General features: G+C 37.8%; 1 protein-coding gene and 1 long non-coding RNA gene across 3 annotated transcripts in view; one reads left to right on the forward strand and one right to left on the reverse strand.

Moving 5' to 3' along the window:
* Positions 1-25344, forward strand: part of CDKAL1 (CDKAL1 threonylcarbamoyladenosine tRNA methylthiotransferase) — a 695935-nt gene that overhangs the window by 420345 nt on the left and 250246 nt on the right. The window lies entirely within an intron of this gene.
* The window catches only part of LOC129534401 (uncharacterized), a 66015-nt gene continuing 58217 nt past the window's right edge, over positions 17547-25344 (reverse strand). The window contains exon 3 of the long non-coding RNA XR_008680998.1: positions 17547-17603. This is a non-coding gene — a long non-coding RNA (uncharacterized lncRNA). The remainder of the gene's footprint in view (positions 17604-25344) is intronic.

A 25344-nucleotide genomic window follows, 5' to 3' on the forward strand; every position in this document is an offset into this window, starting at 1 on the left:
TGCAAATGCTAATGAATAGCTAAACATTTAAAAGATTATTTCGCTGATTTGATTTTAAGACTATACTTGTTGAGGTTTTTGTTGAATGGCTTCCTTAATATCAACAACCTATTTCAGAAATTCTGAAAACAGAGTTAATAATTTGACTGCTAATTATAAATACATAATGAGGGAGTTTAGCAATTTTAATTTTATTATTTACATTTTTCTAGCTAGCTCTTTCTAGTAAGGGTATATGATTTATATGTTAAGTTTAGTACTTTAGACAGTGTGGGATGATTATGATTTGCTATTTAAAAATAAGTTGCAGGCATGTCAACTTTTACTTAACACTTTGACTCAACACTTGATAAAGCAAAGTGATTCTCTGTAAAAAAAAAAAAAAAAATCAAATATGCTAAGAGCTGTGACAGTCTTGCTGTGTTTGCAGTGAATGTGAGGCATACGTCGTGAAGACCAGGAGATATACTAGACGTGTGGAGGGTAGGAAGGGAAACAGGCCCCATCAATATAAGGTTTATGATAACAGCCACTTTTTTTGGATTAGAAAAGATCTGATCAGGGATCCAGGGACCCACAAGAGATAGAGTCAGGTAAGTTCAAAAAGGAAGAAGCACAAGGAAGAAAAATCTTGTGTTGGCTCTGAGGTAACTAACCAAATACTCCTTGGAATAAATTCAGCATTTTAATTGATTGCAAGATTGCAGCAGCTAATACTGTGTGTATAGCAAATCCTAGTGCTCAGCACCTGAAGTAGTGCCAGACTTGTTGACCTCTGAATAGATGCTCCAGGAGAGCTTCTAAAAATCAACAAAAGATCTGAAATATAACTTTATACTTTGCCTGGAAAACACCAGATGTTTAGTTCCTAGATTGTAGTTGGAATGATAACAAGTTTTGATGGTCATGACATTATATTTTTTAAAATCCTTTGAAGTATGTATCATGTTGGCCTTTCCTCCTACATTGTCATCTTGAGGCAACAATCTTGTTATATCTGTCTGTGGATCTATCCCACCCAGTAGTGGCTCAATAAATGAGTGAATATGAGAATGAATACAGGAAGAGCTGCCCAGGCTCAGTCGCTCACACCTGTAATCCCAGCACTTTGGGAGGCCGAGGCAGGTGGATCACTTGAGGTCAGGAGTTTGAGACCAGCCTGGCCCACATGGTGAAACCCCGTCTCTAGTAAAAACACAGAAATTAGCTGGGTGGGGTGATAGGTGCCTGTAATCCCAGCTACTCAGGAGGCTGAGGCAGGAGAATCGCTGGAGCCCAGGAGGCAGAGGTTACAGTGAGCCAAGATTGTGCCACTGCACTCCAGCCTGGGTGACAAAGCAAGATTATCTCAAAAAAAAAAAAAAAGAAAAAAAGAAAAAAAAAGGAAGAGTCTTCTTCATAAAATAAATTATAGAGCTCACACTGTAGTCTTGAACTTTGAAATCCTAACCCCTGGCCAGAAGAGGCAGCAAAAGATGATGAAGTAAATGAGCTTCAAGGGTGAGAATTGTTCCCCAGAGAAAGCCACCCACTACTCTGCACTTTATGTGCAGGAGGTAATCCAGGCTGTGATACCACACCCGGGGAGAAAGCCATCCAAAAGAAACAGAGCAAAAGGAAACAAAGATATGCAAGAATCAAAGGTCTACACCATTTCAAAGTAAGAGGTTTTAAACTCTTCCCTTTGTTTCCTGGACCAGACCTTCACACCTTGCTGTTTCTTCTCATCCTCCTCTGCATGGCAGAGCCCAGAACACTCAGGATTCCACAAACACATCGTTATGTAACAGAAAAGGTGACTGAGCCCCAGAAGGCTTACATGGCTTCCCAGTGTCAAAAAGGGCAGTAGGGAAGGGAGCCCAAATCTGGTGCTCCTCAGTCCTGTGCACAGCAATACCTTGTACATTTCCATTTTCCTCTCACTAGGCTTAGACCACTCTACAGAAATTACTTGACTTATCTCAAGGGTACTGACCGGAGTTCACCAATAAGAAAAAACAGAAGATGAAAACAGAAAAAAAACCAGCAAATGAAGGTGGTGATTTTTTAAACTATAGGGATTGAAGGAATCCACTCTTGAAATAACTACCCTGATGCTTTAAAACCTTCAGGGCAAGGATTTCTTGAGAATTTTATTGGGAAGACTCAGCCTTCTTGTGTTTTTAGAAGATGCTTCACACAACAGACTTTAATTAGAGAGTACTTGGCTGGTTTGTTTTCCTTCCTCTTCATTCTGTTCACTTCTTATTCACCTGACTCTCAGATTTTTTAAAAACACCTTTTACCAACTTAAAAGAAAAAAAACCGAACAGTTTAAAGGGAAAGTTATATAAAGGAAAGCACCAAAGTTTTTATCATTATTTAAAAGTATGCTGGGGAAAGATACATCTATTGAGAATACATTTTATTCACTCTCCATAGGAGTAGAGGATGCACATTACACTTAACGCGGGATCACTTTCAAAGTTTCTTCAAGAGTCTAGCATTGTGTGTGGCACTTTATATAGTAAATAATTGAATACATGTGTACTGAATAAAAGGAAGGGAAGGAGAACTCTTTATCACTCATAGGCAGACAAGTAGTGAAGTGTGTGTTTGGGACATCTGCAAACCTTATTTTTAGTATCACTGCCCTTAAAAAACAATATAGGGTTCATTTGAATTATGATATAGCTGACAAAAGATATCTCAAACATATATATTGTGAAAAAAACGCTCTGGAATTGAAGAAATATACCTATGAGCTTATACAATGCTGTAGTAAACTTGCATATGATAATAGAATCAATAGATAAAACAATAAACATGCTTTATGTCACCTTAAAGTCCCTATTGCCTAAAGGATAAGAATAAGCCCTTGAGGACATTCAGGGTACTTATTTTTTTCTATTACATTCTTATTCATTTGTCCCTTGAGTAGTGCCCTAATGATATCTCCTATATATCTTTTTTTTTTTTTTAGCATTTCATACTCCTGAAATGTTTACATTACCTTTTTCTCATGATATACTTACCATATGATGACAGTTGGTAGTAATGTGTTAATCAGACATACTAATATTTGCTACTACATGTGTTGGCCAATATATCGCCCCTGTAGTGGCAAATAAGATGTATTTTCCCTGTGTTTGCTTTCCTATTGATATTGCTAATGTAATAACCTTTGCATATTCCTCTTTAATGAACTCTGACCTTGTAGAAAGTGAAGCGGTTCATGAATTTGATTACTCTTAAAACTACATTGCTTAGTTTTGTCCTCCTAGTGATAGGTAGCCTACAGCTAAAGTATTAATTCAGACTGAAAATAATACATGTGAACCCAACAAGGTTCACATGAGACCAGTGATAGTGGCATAATGGCTGTTGCTAATGAGGCACCTGAAATCACTGCTAACTGATAAAATCAGTACAATTTATCAAGTGCTTATTGTTTGCAAGAAACTGAGTGCTTTACATGTGTGATCTCTTTTTCTTCTTACAACAGGCTAGCTATATAGATATTGTTATCCTCAATTTTCTTTTGCCCACTTTTTTGAGATGGGGTTTTGCTTTGTTGCCCAGGCTGGAGTGCTGTGGCTATTTATAGGTGTGATCATAGCGCTCTACAGCCTTGAACTCCTGGGCTCAAATGATCCTCCTGCCTTAGCTGGGACTACAAACATACACCACTGTGCCTGGCTGTTATTTTTGTTTTGTTAATTGAGAAGCCGTGGGTTCGAAAGATTAGATAACTGGCTAAACCGCATAGCCAGTTAGCCACTGAACTGGTTTCTAATCTGTTCTAATTCGCAAATGCTTTCTACTCTACTGCATCTTCAAGGAAGCCTTCCCAAACTCTTCCCACATACGTTCTGTGCTTCATAGTACCCCTGTTCAGCAGGTCTCTGTCTCTTTGGGCACTCATCACGGTGCATCATGATTACTTATTTATGTAGAAATCCAACATGACTGTTATCGTAAGGGAGATGTTGTCTTATCCCTCTTTGTATATCAGTGCCTGTGATAACACACACTTCATACACTTAATAAATGTTTACTGAATGATGTGATAGCTCAAAGTTTAGTTTATTAACTGTTCCTTGACTTCATGCCTCATGTATTGAAGTACCTTCATATCTGCTGAGCATCCAGTTTTGGAAGAGTTTGGGAACGGTTGTCATATATGTTTCTCATGAGTCACATGTCTGTGAAGATGTACTGGATGGTTAGGGATTCATCTAAGGGATGTGTTACGTTTTTTTGCCCAGCTAAAATACTATAGCGATAGATAGTATCTTTAGGGCTGTCTAGAACAAATGAGCCTATTGTATGATTATCGAATTTGTAGATGATCTAGGCTCTTAACTTACTTCTTCTCTTCCTGCTTCTTAACTTACACTGCTTTTTAAAATCTCCACTAGAGAGGATACATTAAAATCAGACAGTTTGTCTTGGTTTTAGTTTCATGAATTGACTGATAGGGAAAAGATGTTAAAGCTCTTGGGCAGTAAGGAAAAGAGTAAGTATCTGGATTTTACGTATTTAAGACACATGCATGCATATGTTCATTGCAGCACTATGCACAATCGCAAAGACATGGAGTCAACTTAAATGCCCATCCACAGTAGACTGGATAAAGACAGTGTGGTATGTGTACACCATGGAATACTGTGCAGCCATAAAAAAGAACAAGATCATGTCCTTTGCAGGAACATAGATGGAACTAGAGGCCATTATCCTTAGCAAACTAACGCAGGAACAGAAAACCGAATACCACATGTTCTCACTTATAAGTGGGAGCTAAATAATGAGAACATGTGGACAGATAGAGGGGAACAACAGATACTGGGGCCTGCTTGAGGGAGATCAGGGGGAGGTGGGAGAGGTTCAGAAAAAGAAAATATCGGCTGGGCACAGTGGCTCACGCCTGTAATCCCAGCACTTCGGGAGGCCGAGGCAGGTGGATCACGAGGTCAGGAGATCGAGACCATCCTGGCTAACACAGTGAAACCCCGTCTCTACTAAAAATACAAAAAATTAGCCGGGTGTGGTGGCGGGTGCCTGTAGTCCCAGCTACTCTGGAGGCTGAGGCAGGAGAATGGCGTGAACCCGGGAGGTGGAGCTTGCAGTGAGCTGAGATCGCGCCACCACACTCCAGCCTGGGCAAAAGAGCAAGACTCTGTCTCAAAAAAAAAAAAAGAAAAGAAAAACAAACAAAAAAAATCAAGTACTACACTTAGTACATGGATGACTAAATAATCTGTACACCAAACCCCCAAGTCATAAGTTTACCTGTATAACAAGCCTGCACATGTACCCCTGAGCCTAAAATAAAAGTTAAAATGTTTATTTTAAAAAGTTATCGTGGTCCTCCCTCTGTCATGAATAGTTCAAAGTAACTTATCTCCCTTTAAGAGACTTGCGTGTCTCAAAATTGTGTGAGAATTTTAGTGCATTACTTACAACCTGCGCCAGAGAGGGCAAACTGGTTCATCTAGATTGCAAGTGCTTATTAAGGACTATTCCTATATTCAAATTATAATAAAACAACTTATATGTTTTTAAACATATTACTTTGTAAAATATTGCCAAACAACATTGACACTAACATTCACATTGATATTATGCTACATTTTATTTAGCTTGAATTAAAATATATAGTATTGCTCAAGATTTATAGTTAGTATACTTATGGTACATGTCATCATAAGGTTAATTACAAATAGTGATATTTTAAATATCTCTTCTGTTTTTGGTTTGGAAATCTTTTAATCACCGTAACATATCAGCTTCCTGCTACCCTAGATTTTTGTATGTTTACTTCTACTTCAATGACCTTATATTCTAACCTAATTCTATATTTAGTGAAATAAATTCATCTGCTGAAAGACAGTAGGTACCTGTCAAGGACTTTTGTTGCATGGTAATTTATGAACATTAATAATATGTTTGCCTTTGCCGAGTTTTAAAAAATGCCTCATAGTTTCAAAATAATAGCAAACTCAATACATGCTGTGCTTATGTTTCATCAAAGCAATACAGATTTTCCAAACTGAACTCAGCAGTTCAAGCTGTGTCTTTAAACATTTCTTTTCCTTAGGGTTTATACTTTCTGGAATAATAGAATAATATGTAAATATATTCTCTACTGTTGTATACAAAATATTTTCCCCTTTTGATGAATAAAAAGACATGCTAGATTACTTATTTTCAGCAAGGAAATGGAAAGGAAAAATATTTTATTTCAACCATCCACCTGTAGCTTTTGAGACATGTCAGTATGTGGTTTGATCTAACTGTTGGCACTGTTTTTTGCCATTTATAATCATCAGTGCTCTATTTGATTCTTACCCTGGCACTTGTGAATAAATTTTAAGAGGTCAGTGAAACACCTAAAACTAGAAACAGAAGTTTGTGTCTTTCTGAATATTAAAGAGAGAAAACTTTTATCACATATTAAAAGGGCTCATATACATTTTCTTTTTATGTTTATCAGGCTTCATTGGGAACCTAATTCTGAGAGCTGGGAACAGCCTCTCTGGAAGGGAAGATGTGGATGAAAGGAATGTCCTTTCTTGCCTGCCAAAGGATCTAATACTGATAAAAGATGAAATTGAAATGCTACTTCCCCTTAGCAAAATTATAGGCTCTACCTAACATTCTAACTCTTCAGCTTCTCTGCTAGTCCTGGGTTTGAGCAGCAGGAAGCTTTAGTCAGGCCCTTCCACTAAAAAAAAAAAAAAAAAAAAAAAAAAAAAGACTTGCATCTCTGCCCATACCTGGGTCTCGGCCTCTTTGTTCTGTGATACTACTCGCTTGTGCCCTTGTCCAGGCCTCAGCCCCTAATTCCAGCCCTGCCCAAGAAGCCAAAGCCTTTCTTGATCTCAACTACTCCTCAGAAAAATTTACCGAGCTTGTTGCTTCCTACTACTGAGTCTTTGTTTGTAATGTTAAGTCTGGGTGAGTAAGCCTCATGATTACATGTAGACTGAAGGACCCCAAAATAAATGAACTGATAAATAGACTTTATTTCAGAACAGATTGCACTTTGTTGCTGCTGAATGTTATTTTATCCTTATTGTGCCAGGTATATTTTCTGGGGAAAATGAGCTATTTTGTGGGTAAATGTTTCTCATGTTGAAAATACTGGGTACCTCTGTCTTCCTGAGGAACACAAGAACATGCCTGGATCATACTTAAAAATTCTCTTTATATGGCCATGAATAATTTATACAGAGACCCATCTTATGTGCTTCACTGGTATTCTCAGTTCCAGTGTCTATATTATGAGAAAGCAGACGTGAGAGAATAAATCTAGTGTGAGAATATAAACAGCCAAATCATTCATGTTTGTCCTGAAATGCTTTAATCCACATTGTGGTATAAACTTCTGAACTTCCCAAAGTTAGATAAATTTGCAAGAATAAAACAACCCCATTAAAAACTGGGCAAAAAACATGAACAGAAACTTTTCAGAAGACGACGTACATGTGGCCAACCATCATATGAAAAAAAAACTCAACATCACCAATCATTAGAGAAATACAAATCAAAACCACAATGAAATACCATCTCACACCAGTCAGAAGGGCTATTATTAAAAAGTCAAAAAATAACAGATGCTGGCAAGGGTATGGAGAAAAAGGAATGCTTATACACTGTGGATGGAAGTGTAAATTAGTTCAACCATTGTGGAAGACTTTGTGGAGATTTCTCAAAGACCTGAAGACAGAAATACCATTTGTCCTAGCAATCCCATTACTGGGTACATACCCAAAGGAATATAAATCATTCTGTTAGAAAGTCACATGCAGGGGTATGTTCATAGGAGCAGTATTCACAATAGCAGAGACATGGAACCAACCTAAATGCCCATCAGTGATAGACTAGATCAAGAAATGTGGTACATAGACTATGCAACCATAAAAAAAGAATGAAATCATGTCCTTTGCGGGGACATGGGTGGAGCTGGAAGCCATTATCCTCAGCAAACTAACACACAAACAGAAAACCAAATACCACATGTTCTTGCTTATAAGTGGGAGCTGAATGGTGAGAACATGTGGACACATGGCGGGGAACAACACACACTGGGGCCTGTCACTGGGGCCATGGCGGGGTGGGAGGAGGGAGAGCATCAGGAAGAATAACTAATGGATGCTGGGTAATGAAATAATCTGTACAACAAACCCCCATGACACAAGTTTACCTATGTCTCAGGGCTACCCATGTACCCCTGAACTTAAACAAAAGTTAAAAACAAAACTTCTGAACTTCTCAACCACTGTCATCATTTTTTCCCTCTTGCCATTGACCCAAATTATTTAATATTGTTTATAAAATGCAGTGACACATGGATATTTGTTTCCAAAAGAGACGATTAATTTTCCTGAGAGGAAAAGAACATAGGGATACCATGGTTGTCAAGATGATGAGTGAAAAGGCCTTAGCAAATCCTTTATAAAGAAACTGATGTTTGGCCAGGTGCAGTGCCTCACACCTGTAATCCCAGCTGTTTGGGAGGCCAAGACAGGAGGATTGCTTGAGGTCAGGAGTTTGAGACCAGCCTGTTCAATACAGTGAGATCTGTCTCTACAAAAAGTTTTTTTACAATTAGCTGGGTATGGTGGCGCACATCTGTAGTCCCAGCTACTCAGGAGGCTGAGGCCAGATTATCACTTGGACCCAGGAGTTCAAGACTGTGGTGAGCTATGATCATATAACTGCACCCTGGCCTGAGCATTGAGACCCTATATCTTGAAAAGAGAAGAGGAGGGGAGGGGAGGGAAGAGGGAAGACTGTAGTGAGCTATGATCATATAACTGCACTCTGGTCTGAGCATTGAGACACTGTATCGAGAGGGGAGGGGAGGGGAGGGGGAATATTATAATCATAGCTGAATATCTATCCTGGGTCATGTCTCTCTCTATGTATATTTTTTGAGGAAAAATACTCTTTTAAAATAAATATAAAGATCTCTCTCACTCTAACATACTTGAAAAACATAAAAATTTACATATTTCAACTATGACACACATCTATTCCTTCATCTTTTAGTATTCTAGTGTACACTTCCGTTTATATAGAAGGGCATTAGATATGTATATGGTTTAATTTACATCTTAAAAGGCATTTCACATTGCCAGTCCCCTGAATCCTTAATTTCACCCGGAGTAGCTGAGAAGGCTTTCATGTCACCTGTCAAAATTAGTGCAGTTCAAACTCCATAATACACCAGCTGTGGGCTTTATCTTCCTCATTAATTTAGGAAGTCAGTTATGCTCAAACCATTGAGAAAAGCTGCCTTTGACATTCCTTCAGAAGCACAGAGAATGGCTAACACATAAGGCAATCCACGTAGTTTCCTTTACACTTTTCTATCCTACGATCCTCTCGGTATTGACTTCTTTGCTTTAATAGCCTATGAAAGGCTACCTTAGGCACTTGCTAATTCAGCACTTATTAAAATGAAATCCTCGTATTTTACATCAGGTAGGTAATGGGATTTTCAGGTGATTCATGATCTAGAACAGACAGGTGGGTAATGAAGTTAATGGTTCATAGAATAGTTGAGGGACATTCTGCATATTTGTCAGAAAGCAAAGTCCGTTCCCTTCATCTGCTTCTGTTTATTTCTAAGATACTAAATTGTTGCTTTTAGGTCTGATATACATCTGTTCTCTACATTTTCCTGACCCTACCACAGAAATGTTCCACTTGAAAATGTTAAGATTTCAAAATTTAAGTTCAAAAATTCTTTAATATCATTTAACAGTAAATAATGATTATGTCCTAAGTTGGAAACATAAGGATTATTATTATTATAGACTCCTACTGCTCAGAACTCTTTTATTTGCATGTGTTGTATCAGAACTATCGAATATTAAATATGGGCACAATCCATGTTTAATAAATCACTTTTAGGATCAGAGGATGCTGCATGTAGGCCAGAGAAAATCAAACTGATTGTTTAGCATAATCCTGAAAGATCCCCAATTATTCATTAGTTTGCAGGGGGAAATGGTTTCTGTTTATAACATGTATTATTGTCTGTTTTTAAAAACTGTTGCAGAAAGTTTACTATCAATATAACATTGATTAGAGAAAATACTGTCATTAAGTCTGTTTCTAATATATGGTCATAAAAAAGTAGTCTTCATAGTTTAATGTTAAAATATTTTTAAAAGCATACTCTGTATCAGCTTTTATTTTGCAATGTCATGTGGAATATCAGGCTACCTTCTGATTGGTGGAAATTTCAGACATTAATCTTTTAGTTAAGTGGCTCCTACATTTTCAGTCTTTATTTTTCCTGCCTCAGCAGACTCTTTTTATTTTTTGTTGTTGTTTCTATATTCTTCCATTATTGCATTTGTATTGGTTTATCTGTTGTAACAAAGTACCACAAACTGGGTATTTTGGGAACTCTGAGAGAGAATTTGTTCTGTTCTTGTCCCGCAGCTTCTAGTGGTTACTGACAATACTTGGCATTCCTTGGCTTATAGACATATCACTCCAATTTTTGTCTCAGTCTTCACCTGGCATTCTTTCCTCTGTCTCTGTTTCCAAATGTCCTCCTCTTATACACCAGTCATTGGATTAGGGTCCACCTTAATTCATTATGACCTCATTTTAACTTGATTATATCTATTAAGACCCTGTTTCCAAGTAATGTCACATTCACAGCTACTGGGGTTAGGACTTACATTTACATCTTTTTAGGGGACACAGTTCAACTCATAACAGCCTCCTTTTGTAGTAAATAGAAATTCTTTAGTAGGACATTTTAATTACTTTGTTGTTTCTTTTACTATATATATTTTAAGTCATTTTTATAGTGGTTACCATAGGGATTACAATTAATACTCTAATTTATAACACTCTAATTTTGATCAATATTAACTTAATTATAATAACATATGAAAACTTTGCTCCTATGTAGTTCCCTTCCCTCCCCACTTCTTTTTGTTGTTACTGTCATAAACATTACATATTTATGCAGTGTATGCTCAGTAGCACAGATTTATAATTAGCACTTTGTGCAGTTGTCTTTTAAATCAGATAATATAAAAACAAGAGTTACAAACAAAAACCACAATTATACTGTCTTTTATGTTTACATATGCAGTTACATTTACTGCTGCTCTTTATTTCTTCCTGTGGATTGGAGAGTCCTTTCATTTCAGCCTGAAGGGTTCCATTTAGCATTTCTTGAGAGGCAGATTTGCTAACAACTAATTCCTCTTGGTTTTCATTTATCTGGAAATGACTTAATTTCATCTTCATTTTTGAAGAGCAGCTTCTCTGGATACAGAATTCCTGGTTGGCAATCTTTTTCTTTCAGCATTTTATATCATCTCACTTCCCTCTCTTCCATATGGTTTCTTTGGAGAAACCAAATGTTAATCTTACTCAGGATCCCTTATCTATAAGTTGCTGATCTCTTGCTGCTGTCAGGATTCGCTTTTTGTCTTTGACTTTCAACAGTATGATTATGATGTGTCTGGGTGTAGATCTCTTTGAGTCTATCCTACTTGAAGTTTCTAGAGCTTTTAGGATGTGTTGATTAATGTTCTTTTTTGTTTTGGGTTTTTTTTTTTTGGACCAGGGTCTCACTGTGTCACCCAGGCTAGAGTGCAGTGGTGGAGTCATGGCTCACTGCATCCTTGACTTCCTGGGCTCAAGCACTTCTCTCATGTCAGCATCCCACGCAGCTGGGGCTACAGGTGTGTGCCACCACACCCAGCTAGTTTCCGTATTTTTTATAGAGACAGAGTCTCACTATGTTTTCCAGGTTGGTCTTGAACAACTGGGCTCAAGTGATCCTCCCGCCTTGGCCTCCCAAAGTGCTGGGATTACAGGTGTGAGCCACCGCACCCAGCCAATTAGTGCTGTTTTTCAAATTAGAGAGGTTTTGGCCACTATTTGTTCAAATATTCTTTCTGCTCCTTTCTTTCCTTTCCTAGAACTCCCATTATGTATTTGTTGGTGTGCTTGATGGTATCTAAGGCTCTATTAATTTTTTCTTTCTATTCCCCCCATCAAGTCATCTGAATTGACCTGTCTTCAAGTTTGCTGATTGTTTCTTCTGCTTGTTCAGATCTCTTGCAGAGCCCTTCTAGTAATTTTTAAATTTTAGTTCTTATACATTCTATATCAGAATTTCTATATGGTTCTTTTTTATTATTTCTGTCTCATTATTGGTACTCTATTTGGTGAGACATCATTCTCTTGATTTTCCTTAATTCTTGAGACATGGTTTTCTTTAGTTTTTTCATCATATTTAAAGTGCTGATTTAAAGTCTTTGTCCAGTAAAGTCTAATATCTGGGCTTTCTCAGGGACAGTTTCTATTGTCTCCTTTTTTCCTGTGCACAAACCATATTTTCTTGTTTGTTTGGAGGGTTTTCTTATGGTTTATAATTTTTGTTATTGAATACTGGACATTTGAATAATATAATGTGGCAGCTCTGGAAATCGGATTCTTCTCACTCCCTACAGTTTGTTGTTGTTATTTGGTGACTTTTCTGAATTATAGTTCAGACCTTTGAACAATGCACGGCTTAGAGGTACCCCCTCAGTGCAGTCAAAAATCCATGTATAACTTTTGACTCCTCCAAAAGTTTACTAATAGCCTACTGTTGACAGGAAGCCTCACCATTAACATAAACAATCAATTAATGCACGTGTTATATGTATTATATACTGTATTCTTACAACCAAGTAAGCTAGAGGAAAGCAAATGTTATTAAGAAAATCATAAGAAGAGAAAATATATTTACTATTCATTAAGTGGAAGTGGATCATCATAAAGGTCATCATCCTCATCATCTTCATACTGAATAGGCTGAGGAGGAGGAAGAAGAGGAGCTGTTGATTTTGCAGTCTCAGGGGTGGTAAAGAGAAAAGAATATCTATGTATAAGTGAACTCACACAGTACAAACCCGTGTTTTTAAGGGTCCACTGTAATTCTGTAAAGTCTGTATTCTTTGTCATGTGTGACCAGTGAAATCTCTACCCACTTAGCTTAATAGTCAGCTAATGATTGGACAGAGATTTCCTTAAATGCCTGGAACTAGTAAGTCTCTCAGTTTTTGCAGGGAGGCCTGATTGTATATGTTGGAGCTTGCCTGGGATGCTCCATCAGGTAGCTTATAACTCCACCTTTGCCTTTACTTCCTGTTTCTGCCAAGTATCAGGTTTAGCCAGAGGTGAGAGTTTAGCACGTTCTCAGATATTTGGTTCTCAGCATGTGCATAACCTAAACACACACCCAGCCCTATGCATACATGGAACCTTCTATATTCTAGGAAATATGTCAGTGTTTTTTAGGCTTTGTATGGATATCACATTCCCTGCCTTTTTTTTTTTTTAAGCTTTTTGATTTGCTTATTGTTTGTCCCAGCTGTTATCACAGCCTGAGGCAGCCCTTATGTTAAACAATTGCAGCTGATTATTTTTGACAAATATCTTTGGGCAAAAGACTGTTCTCACTGGGTTAGTGCCAGATCAGGTTAAATAAGCAAGCTGTGTGAGTGGAGCCTTCCTTGGAACCACTAGTGAGGTCCAATAATGATAGTTTTTCTGGGAATGGGGCTTTGAAGAAGTTACAACTCTATTATGCCCCCTCAAGTGGCTTCCAGGCTGCTGGTTTTCATGATTGAAGGCTGTTGGTTTTCAAGGCTACCATGGAACTAGAAAGTGGGAGGTGAGATTAGGGTAGGCCAAACACACCACACAGCTCCATGTTCTTACCAAGATTTATTTGTTTTTTAATGAACACCACCCAGATTGCTGCAAACCTTTAGTTAATTTCCAGAGTTCTGAAAAAGTTGACTGACAATTTTTGTCAGTGTTCTCATTGTTTTTTTGAAGGAGAGGATTTTCAGAGTCTTTACTCCACCATTCCTGCTGAGGTCAATAAAAATTTATGCCTGAAAAGGGGCTGCCTTATATCTATCAGACCATCAATATGTGAAGTTGAATCACTTTTCTTGCTTAATTTTTGTGCTGCATGTCAAAGGTGCATCAATCACTTATGGTGCTGTCTTCCTCGTAAAGCTTTTGAGGAAGAACTCATGTCATTAGCAGGTTATTGACAGCAAATGATCACTATTAATTGAGTCACCATCACAGAAAGCATGGAGACTTATAGACTAAAATGTATACTTCTTTAGATACTTCTGGCTTTGGATACCACACAAGAAATAATATGGCATAGATAGACTGAATCTTGCCTATGATGGTTAATTGCTTCTTTCTGTTTTTTGTTTTGTTTTGTTTTGTTTTTTGAGACCGAGTCTCGCTCTGTCGCCCAGGCTGGAGTGCAATGGCATGATCTCAGCTCACTGCAACCTCTGCCTCCCAGATTCAAATGTTTCTCCTGCCTCAGACCCCCGAGTAGCTGGGACTATAGGCGCGTGCCACCACACCCGGCTAATTTTTGCATTTTTAGTAGAGACGGGGTTTCACTTTGTTGGTCAGGCTGGTCTCTAACTCCTGACCTCGTGATCTGCCTGCCTTGGCCTCCCAAAGTGCTGGGATTACAGGCATGAGCCCACCATGCACGGCCTCTCTCCCTGTTAAAAACTGATACTTTTATTAAGAACCAAATCAAATATTATGTTGTTATTTCTATTCTGATAGATAATTGAGTTCCACAATTACTGTCTTTCATGATGTCAAAGCTGCTGTTGGTCTAGATTCACTAAAGAAGCTTTGTTTTCTTGATAGATGATGTCCCCTTCACTATGCCGTGTCACAGCATCTGCATAGTCTTCCAAAAGCTGTGCACATCAGGTGATTGGACATTTGTTGATCGGAAAGATATTTGCTTTTGATGCTGCATTGCTCAATTAAAAAGATAATCAAACTTAAAATTAATAGATATAAACTCTAGAATTTGCAACAGATCACTAGAAAAATATTGATATTTCAGGGGTAATCAATTTCAAAACTTAAAGAGTCATTTTGAAATCTGCAGTATATTGTGTTACTGTCATAGAAGTAACAGATTTTAGAATATAGCAATTTTATTACTAACATATTTGTTATAGCTTTATTATTTTATTCTAGTATCCTTCAAACCAAATGGATCATTATTGTATTGAAGTGTTTACGGAAGTAGAAGATTTAAATCTGAATCAGTTTTATCATTAATCTGGCAAATTAGTTGAATCGTGATCATTCCATTCACATGTAAGTCATCTGAAAAGGGAGCACCATTTTGAAGAGTTTAAGCTGAATGATGTAGATTTTAAATTTTCCACTTACTCTCTAATTCCAGGCCTTCCAAAATATTTTTAAACTCATTTTACTTGATGTGACCCAGAATTAAAAAAAAATAACTTGAAAAAACTGTTGTTCCATTTTATTATCTGATATTTGGTGTGAAATAATCATCTCAACACTTGCTTTGACAGTGGCATATCATTTCTATAATCCTAAGTCAGAGAGGCCTGAGACACCAAGGGCTTCTGTTTCTGTAGTGAGCCTAGAGACTCACTTGAATTGAGTCCTCCATTCAACACCTGAGAAAGAAACATTCTTTTGGATAGAATGGCCTTCCTCACTTGCAAGTGCTTTTCATGCTGTAAATAATACAGTGTAAAGTGAAATTTACAGAAAATCATATCACAAGATCTCTCTATTGCCAAAAATGGATTGTTCTGCATACTCTTCTTGTTCCACACTGGTGGCCCTGTAGAAGGACTGGAGATCATTTTGGTGGCCAAGTTCATGAGGCCTCAGACACAGCCCCCTGGCAGTCACTTCTTATCACCCAGGCTTGAGACACTCTTAGCTCTTCCTTAGCCTTTAGTTAAATTTCTCAAGGCACCAGCTATTCTTCTTTTAGACACTCAGTTTTATCCGTGGAAGCCTATCAGTTTCTTTTTATGTTTCAACTTCGCAAGTCCTTCAGATTTTTTGAAGAAAGTTTGAAACAAAGCAGGATAAACAACTTATTTTTATTTCTCTTTTGCTCTTCCACCAGCCTAGCCCACATTCCTAAGGGAATGAACAGCCCATCTCTGTTAATTCCCTCAGTTTCAGGCACATTTCCTGTTTGGAACGTGGGTCATCAGTGAATTAATCCATCGCCCTTGGAATTGTGAAGCTTATGGACCTCCCTTCTCTTAGGAAAGCATGCTTGATTTTAGAACTCAGAGACTGTGAAAGGAGAACTGAGCATTGTTGATTGCTGTCAGGGCCAGTCTTTGACATGGGCCTGGATGTTCTGCTGATTTTTGTGGAGCACTGGACAGATTTTCACATTTCTATGGGTTTTGATGTTTTCACATATCAACTGGGCATATTAGCAGTTACCCTATACAAAGAATATTAGATAACATATCACTAGTGCTTTCTGGGATGCTATATAAATTGAAGACTTTAGGCCGAGGCAGGAGAATTGCTTGAACCCAGGAGGCAGAGGTTGCAGTGAGCCGAGATCGCATCATTACTCTCCAGCCTGGGCAATAAGAGCGAAACTCCATCTCAAAAAAAAAAAAAAAAAGACTTTAAATAATGGAGTATCATTATTTAGCTTATAATAGAGTAACATTGGTAGAACAATGAATTGATATATGTAGAATGCTTAGAATAGTGTCTGGCACATAAAAGGTGCTCAAGAGTTATCGCCTATCATTATTATCATTGTTACTATACTGAGATTTTGGAATTTTACCTTAAAAACAATGTATCACATATGTAAATATAAAGGTATCTTTTCTATATAAAGGTATCTTTTGGGTCACATATGCCTAATGTTTATTTTCTCATGATTGATACGGTAAGCCAAAGTCAAAAGTACCTGTGGGGAAGGATAAAGCTAGCCAGTGAGGGGGGAGTGAAGTAGGACCCATGGGGAAATGTGAGACTTTCCAAAGGCTGTGGAGGGAAAGGTGGCTCTCGGTGCCAGTCACTGTGAACAGCAGTAGAGGCATGCCAGTGTTCACTGGGGTCTCTGCTTCAGCTGCTGCCATCCTGCCAGGTGATCCAACATAGGATCATAAGCAACATGGGTCATCTTTTGTTTGTTTGTTTGAGACAGGGCCTTGCTCTGTCACCCAGGCTGGGGTGCAGTGGTGTGATCTCGGCTCACTGCAACCTTTGCCTCCCGAGTTCAAGTGATCCTCCCACCTCAGCCTCCCAAGTAGCTGGGACTACAGGCATGCACCACCATGCCCAGCTAATTTTGGTATTTTTAGGAGAGTCAGGGTCTCCCTATGATGCCCAGGCTAGTCTCAAACTCCTGGGCTCAAGTGATCTGCTCACCTCAGCCTCCCAAAGTGCTGGGATTATAGGCGTGAGCCACCCTGCCTGGCCTGGGTCATCATTTCTAACTAGCAATGACTATAAACAATTTTTAAGAAATTATTGTTGTAGACGATATATAACTGTGAAGTATTATATAGAAAATGCTTACATTAGGGAAAACGTGAAAAGGATAAAACGAAGAGGCCCCAAAATATGGTGGCTTATAGAAGTTTACTTCTCTCTTTCACAGTCCACAGATGGGTGGTCCAAGATTCTCTAGAGAATTTGCTGTCTTCAGTGTGTGTCTTCCCTCTCTAGGTCTAAGATGGCTCTTCTTTGTCCTGCTGTCATGTTAGCATCCCAGGCTGCAGAAGCAGAAAAGACAATGGAAAGACATGGCATGCATTTCTTCTACTGGCCTGACCCAAAAGTAGCAGATCTCTTCTAGTCATATTAAATCCAAGCTTTTGGCTTTGCCCAAACTTTGTTATTTGGCCATATGAGCAATTAATCTCCAGCTTGGTGGTCAGAGGTGTAGTTAAAATTTGGGAATTTTATTACTGAAGAAGGGAGAAGGGATATTAGGGCAACCAGCAATCTTTGCCACAACTTCACATTGGATAGGGAAAATGAAAAGAACATTGTGTTTCTTTTGTCTTGTGATAGTGATTAATATCTAGCTATTCTTTATTCTCAGGCTCACTTTAATATTTGAGAAATCAGAGTTATGCTCTACAAATAATATATAACATTGATATCGTAAGGTTTCTATTTTTCTGGATTTTGTTTTCTCCTTGAAAGGCTGTTATCGAGTTGATGGTGTGGTTTACCATCAGTTGCATCTTAGAAATAAAATATTTGGGCCAGGTGCAATGACTCGTGCTTGTAATCCCAGCACTTTGGGAGTCCGAGGCTGACAGATTGCTTGAGCTCAGGAGTTCGAAACCAGACTGGGCAACATAGCAAGACCCAGTCTCTGCAAAAAAAAAAAAAAAAAAATTAGCTGGGCATGGTTGTATGCTCCTGTAGTCCCCTCTACTCAGGAGGCTGAGGTGAAAGTCTCACTTGAGCCCAGGAGGCAGAGGTTGCAGTCAACTGAGATCTCAACAGTGCACTCCAGCCTGGGTGACAGACACAGACCCTATCTCAAAAAAAAAAAAAAAAGGAAAGAAACAAATAAGATATTTGGACCATGGCTCCAAAACAAGAAGACTGTTTTTAGCAATGCTTTAATATAGATATTTATCTTATGTCCCTGTATCTACCTCAGAAGTTCCATTTGTTTGTAACTGGAGCTAATTGGGAAGAAAAATACCAAATTAGAGCCAGATCTTTTGGCCATCCGGCTAACTACGAACCCACTGACCAGTTAATCTCTGCCGTCTCTAGGTGATAGATATCCCTGCCTTGTAGATATCAATGCTGCAATTACTCAGATTCAGTTTATGTTCCAAATTGCCTAATTTCACATCTAGACTGTGCTTTTCTTGTGCTTTCATTTTCGAACAAGTTTGCTTGGTATTTAGTAGTCCCTTTTTTTTGAAACTGTGTCTGTGATATGCCCTGATACATAATTGATGTTACTAATAATTCTATTTGATTTTACTACATTAGGCAACTACATACATAGTACATATGCTTCATGTATATGCTTATTATATATTTCATTCGATGTCTTTGCATACATAACATCTATTCAATAACATCAGGGCATTTCTTCTCTAAGGTGTGTGAATATAAAGTGATATTTAAGCAACACATATTATTTTCAAAGTAGAAATAGTCTCTTTGACTTACTTATTTCATAAAATGAGCACTGATTCTACAGATATTCAATTATACATTTGAAAAAATGGCTAAGCATGGACAAAATGAATGCTTCCCATGGATGTTAATAATTTTAAGATGCAAATCTTTCAAAGAATATTTGACTGAAACCCAAAATATCTAAGAGGATTTAATTTACTTTTTGATTTGTTCCCTAAAGGTCCAGTATTCTTGGCATTGCTGTACTTTATGGCACTCTTACTAGGTTATTATCACTCAAAGCCCATTGTTTTCTTTAAGGTTCACCTTTGATGTAATATATTCTTTGGGTTTTGACAAATGTATAATGACACGTACCCACCATTATAGTATCATACTGAATAGTTTCACTGCTCTAAAACCCCACATTATTCCACCTATTTACCCCTCCCTTCTTCTAGCCCCAGACAACCCCTGCTCTTTTTACTGTCTCCATAGTTTCGCCTTTTCTGGAATGTCATATAATTGCAATCATACCCTTTTCAGATTAGCTTCTTTCTCTTAGTAATATCATTTAAGGTTTTTCTATGCCTTTTTCTGGCCTCAGAATTCATTTCTTTTAGTGCTGAATAATATTCCATTGTCTGAATGTATCACAGCTTATCACTATAGTAGAATTCTCATTTTGAAGACATTTATGATTAAATGTTATTAAAATATATACTTTGTTAAGTGAAGTGATGTTTACAAAGGGGGTAAATACTGTAAAACAAGAAAAAGTTCCTGAAATTGAATTCTGTGACTGAAATTAGAATAAATGAATCCATTTGTTCCTTCATTTATGGTGACTGGACCGTAGCTCCTTGACTTTCATCTAGATCTTAAGCTTTGCCAACCACTGCCTCCTCCCCAGTTTTTAAAAAACTTTTTATTGTGGTATAACATAAATACTATAAAGCGCAATGATCTTAAGTGCACAATGAGCCTTTACAAATGTGCACTTGGATGTGACTATCACCTGATCAAGAAATAGAGCATTTCTAGAATCTCATGTGATTGTCTCATGTTCCTTCCAGTTCACACATCCAAGAGACCTCTATTCTGAATTGGAAAATTTGGTCACTGTTAATTTTGCTTGTTCTCAAATTTCATGTAAATGGATTCATACAGTATGTACTCTTTTGAATTTGATTTATTTTGCCCAACTGAATGTCCATGAGCGTCATCGATGTTGTTGCATATTTCAATAATCTGTTTTTATTTTATTGCTGTGAAGTGTTGTTTTATAAATATATCACAGTTCACCCATTCTCCTGTTAAATATTAGGTTAATTTCCAGATTTCAACTATTATGAGAAAGCTTCTGAGAACATTCTGTACATATCTTTTGGCAGACATAATACACTCATTTTTCTTGAATATTCCTGAGTGGAATTGCTGGGTCAGAGTGGGCATATGTTCGGCTTTAATAAAATTGCCCATCATGTATAAAAGTTGCTGCTATTCTATTAAATAGATTTTGGATAGGAAGTAGTAAAGACCCTTAAAGAAATGACCTAATGTAATTAATATCCCTCTTGAAAAGGGGAAATATTTGGGATTTGTTGCAGGTTGTTTTTTTCCCATGGGTAGTGAACATAAAGCTTACTCAAGAGAATTAGGTAATTTGGAATATAAAGATTTTATTTATGTTAGATATATGATGGCAGATTAAATAATTAGGCCACATATTCTATTAGAATACACTTTGGTACAGTTTAGTTAAATTGATAATAAAAGGCACAAATTGTATATAAGGAGGACATTGTTCTGAAAATCTGAAGACCTTGGTTCTAACTCTGATTTTAGCACTATATAACCATGTGAACTTAGGCAAATTATATAACCCCTTTAGATCTTTGTCTTTGGAAGTAGAAGTGATGAGAGAAGAGTTTGGTCTATATTATCTCCTAGGTTCCTTCCAGTTTCCTCATTCTATGATTTTTAAAAAATAATTTATATAGGCTGGGCGTGGTGCTTCATGCCTGTCCTATAATCCCAGCAATTTGGGAGGCCAAGGTGGGCGGATCCCTTGAGCACAGGAGTTTGAGACCAGCCTGAGCAACCCAGCAAAATCCCATCTCTACAAAAAATACAAAGATTAGCTGGACGTGGTGATGCACATGTGTAGTCCCAGCTATTCTGAAGACTGAGGCAGGAGGATCACTTGAGCCCAGGAGGCGGAGGCTGCAGTGAGCCGGAATTGCTCCACTGCACTCCAGCCTGAGCAACAGAGTGAGACTCTGTCTCAAAATATTAATGATAATAATAAAAATCATTATTTATGTAAAGTTAATGTTTTGTTAATATCTAATTAATGAATTAATCTAATTTATTAAATTTCACTGACTTAAGAGAAAATAAGCAATTGTAGACTCAAAGTCATAGGACTGAATCTAAAATTTGATACTACTCAAATTTTGATATAGGGAGTACTAAACTAAAATTGTATGCTTTTTAAAATGAAATATTAAAAACTTTGCTGGCAACTTCTTTGGTTTTGTAATGTATCACAGATGTGCCTTCCCAGCTACTATGTAGTCAGAATCCTAAAGGACATTCCACATAAAATGTTGCAGAGGTTCCGCTTTGGAGGGTTTTGTAAAGTCAGCTTGGAACTGATTCAACCAATGAGTAGCTCTTCAGATCCTACACTGATTCAGAGCTTCACATGTGGCGAGTGTTTTTCTTAAAGTTATTAGTAAGTGCCACAGTGCAGGAAAAAGGGCAATCAGCTGTTTCTGTTATGATTAAAGGTAGACGTTTCCTTTCACAGTCTTGCCATTTCAAAATTTGGTTCTTTTATTACATCCAGATGAGACTGAAGGAGGCTATTTGATACTTCTTCTTACTGCAGAAATATATAATTATGACTAATAACGCAAAATACTATGTGAAAAATATAAACAGGAAACAGATGTTAGGTGAGACATACAGATGCTGGAAAGTTGAGCTGCATTTGAGATGCTATAAACGAGCTATATTTGAGACTAACAGATTTTCATACTCTCTTTGGACTACAAGCTAATAATTTATTACTGAGTGATGAAATACTGTATATTTTCTTTGAAGTGGCCTGCAGGAATTTTTCATTTGCAAATTTTAATTTTCAGTGAAAAATTAAAATGAAATTAATCATCATCCTGTAAATGGTAACAAGAATGGTAAAATGAGTATAAAATGGCTAGTGAATGTGGAATTGCTTTGTTGTTGTTGAGAATATAGAGTTTTTGTTTGTTGGGGCACTAGCATAGTATTAGTACACTATCCTCCACTCTTCCACTGATTTGCCTCATTATGTGACCTCCTTGCATCTTATTTATCTTAAAAAGAATTTTAATTTTAGGCTCCTATAATTTAGTCGTATTCATAATTAGTCTTTCATAATTGCAAATGATGAAAAATTATTTTTGGTTAACTGATCATTAAAAAATTCTCCGGTATAAAAAGTAAGAGTGTAATCTTCAAGTTTAAAATGCAGAAATGTAAGTATAAACAATCTAGAGTTGAGGTTTCCCTAGCGGCATATACCAGGTCATTGAAAAAGTCAAAATGAAAAATTGTGTGTCTGTGTATATTGAATCTATGGCTTGCTTCACTTGAGCACATTGACTCTTGGTAAAATTAGCTGTTATTCAACTCAATTCAACAAAAAGTTATCAAACATTATGCTAAACAACTAATAATGTACAATGTGGTAATTGCCTGATAGAGACACAAAACACTCTAAATGAGAACAGGAAATAAATAATTAATACTTTGGGTACATTGGGAAACAGGAGGAAGTGATAATTGAAGCATGGATGGGATTTTAGTAGGCAGGGTTGGCTTAGAGGTGAGCAATTGCATTCTAGAATGAGGATAACATTTTAATAAGGGTAAAAAGCCAGGAGCATGTTCTGGGAAAAGCAGTAGGTCTGCTTTTGATAGGAACATGTTTCCCGGGGGTTTGAGGGTGAGAAGGGGCATTGTGACCCGAAGCCACTGACAGGAGATAGGAATGGAAAGAGTCTAAGTCTGGGAGCGGAGTGTGGCCGACGAAGTCCAGACTGCATTTCTTACTGAGTGGTATTGACACTTTTGTTTGCTGTTACCTCAAAATAACTTTGTAAATGATTTATATTGATATTAAAATTTTTTCATAGTATCTTTTTTTTTTGGGGGGGACAGCATCTCACTTTGTCACCCATGCTGGGGTGCAGTGGCATAATCCCAGCTCACTGCAACCTCTGCCTCCTGGGTTCAAGCAATTCTCCTGCCTCAGCCTCCTAAGTAGCAGGGATTACAGGCATGCACCACCACACCTGGCTAATTTTTGTATTTTTAGTAGAGATGGGGTTTCATCATGTTGGCCAGGCTGATCTCAAACTCCTGACCTCAGGTGATCCACCCTCCTGAGCCTCCAAAGTGCTGGGATTACAGGCGTGAGCCACCACGCCTGGCCAATTCAATATATTTTTAAGCTTGAAAGTCTTCTATTGATCATTGTGTTATCCTTCTGTGTTTCAAAATATATGTATAAAATAAAATACAAACATTATTCTGATTAGAAGCCTCCAAAGATAGATAGATATAGATATAGATATAGATATAGATATAGATATAGATATAGATTTTTTTTGAGACGCAGTCTCGTTCTGTCGCCCAGGCTGGAGTGCAGTGGCGCGATCTCGGCTCACTGCAAGCTCCGCCTCCCAGGTTCACGCCATTCTCCTGCCTCAGCCTCCCGAGTAGCTGAGACTACAGGCACCCGCCACCACGCCCGGCAAATTTTTTGTATTTTTAGTAGAGACAGGGTTTCACCATGTTAGCCAGGATGGTCCCAATCTCCTGACCTCGTGATCCGCCCGCCTCGCCCTCCCAAAGTGCTGGGATTACAGGCGTGAGGCACCGTCCTCCAAATATTTTTAAGAGAAACATTTCCTTTGGATTGTTATTAAATTATTACTAGTATACATTTCACCAAAACAGCATAAATATTAAAATTGTTTGAAATGCAGTCTTTAACGGCATGGATGTTGGGGGTGAATAGGCATGAGAACTCCTTATGTTGCTTAAAAAAGGCAACTTCACGTGTTCTGTGTTTGGTGACCTGATGCCATTCAGTAAAGGGGAGAGGGAGGTGTGAGAGGATACACAACATCAAGCCTTCACCACAGACAATCCAGGTTTAAGAAAAACTACAAAAGAAGTTGAAGACCTGGAAATGGACCTAATTAAAAATACTCTCACCACCACTTTGTTCCCTCCAGGTCTACCTACCCTTTGCCCATTTGAAGACTCAGACTTACGTTATGGTTTGTAAGAAAAAATTGTGAGACCTGGATAGTGCAAAGTTACACTCAAGAGATGGACTTAGAAAATAAGAGACTTCTGAGGGTTGGGTAGCACCAGAAATACATATTATCTGATGGGGTGTAGTGGATGAGGGCAAGAAATTCAGAGGTTTTGAAACTGGGTAACTGAGCAGGAGGAGGCTGTCGTGCTCTGACAAGGAAATATTGCGTTCATTTTTGAACTTCTTTTATATAATCAGTGATTATGAGAAATCAAGTTTATTTAGGAGAAAATAAAGTCAAACACCCAGATGGGAGTATTCCATTTGTTTTTAGTTTTAATGAGTCGTTTTGAATGTGTAATCATTGAACTTGTAAGGGATTGAATTTCCCTTTCTTCATTTCACTCAGCCGAAGACGTTTTAAAATGTTAATTTTACTCAGAGTAGCTTCATACTTGGTATATGTTATTTCATCTGGAATGCGTTCTTGCACTTTCTGAGACTAAGTCTTAGATACCCTTTGCAAAATAATTCCCAGTTTTCTCTGATGAATTGTGCCCATTAGTGAATTCTGTGGAGAGATAGATGATCCTATGAGGATAGGGCAATAGCAATCATCTAAACATTATATAGAAAATTTTTGATGAGGCCAGGCACATCACAGGCTCACGCCTGTAATCCCAGCACTTTGGGAGGCCAAGACGGGTGGATCACGAGGTCAGGAGTTTGAGACCAGCCTGGCCAACATGGTGAAACCCCGTCTCTACTAAAAATACAAAAAATTAGCTGGGCGTGGTGGCAGGTGCCTATAATCCCAGCTACTTAGGAGGCTGAGGCAGGAGAATTGCTTGAACCCGGGAGGCACAGGTTGCAGTGAGCCAAGAACGTGCCCCTGCACTCCAGCCTGGGCAACACTGCGAGTCTGTCTCAAAAAAAGAAAAGAAAATTGTTGATGGTCCCCATCACTCTCCTTCCTTCCTAGTTCACTTCAGCTTATTACACATTTTGTTAGACTCATCTTTGAAATATCTTTTTCCCTAGCT

The sequence above is a fragment of the Gorilla gorilla genome, chromosome 5 (genome assembly GCF_029281585.2).
Source record: "Gorilla gorilla gorilla isolate KB3781 chromosome 5, NHGRI_mGorGor1-v2.1_pri, whole genome shotgun sequence".
Classification (NCBI taxonomy): domain Eukaryota; kingdom Metazoa; phylum Chordata; class Mammalia; order Primates; family Hominidae; genus Gorilla; species Gorilla gorilla.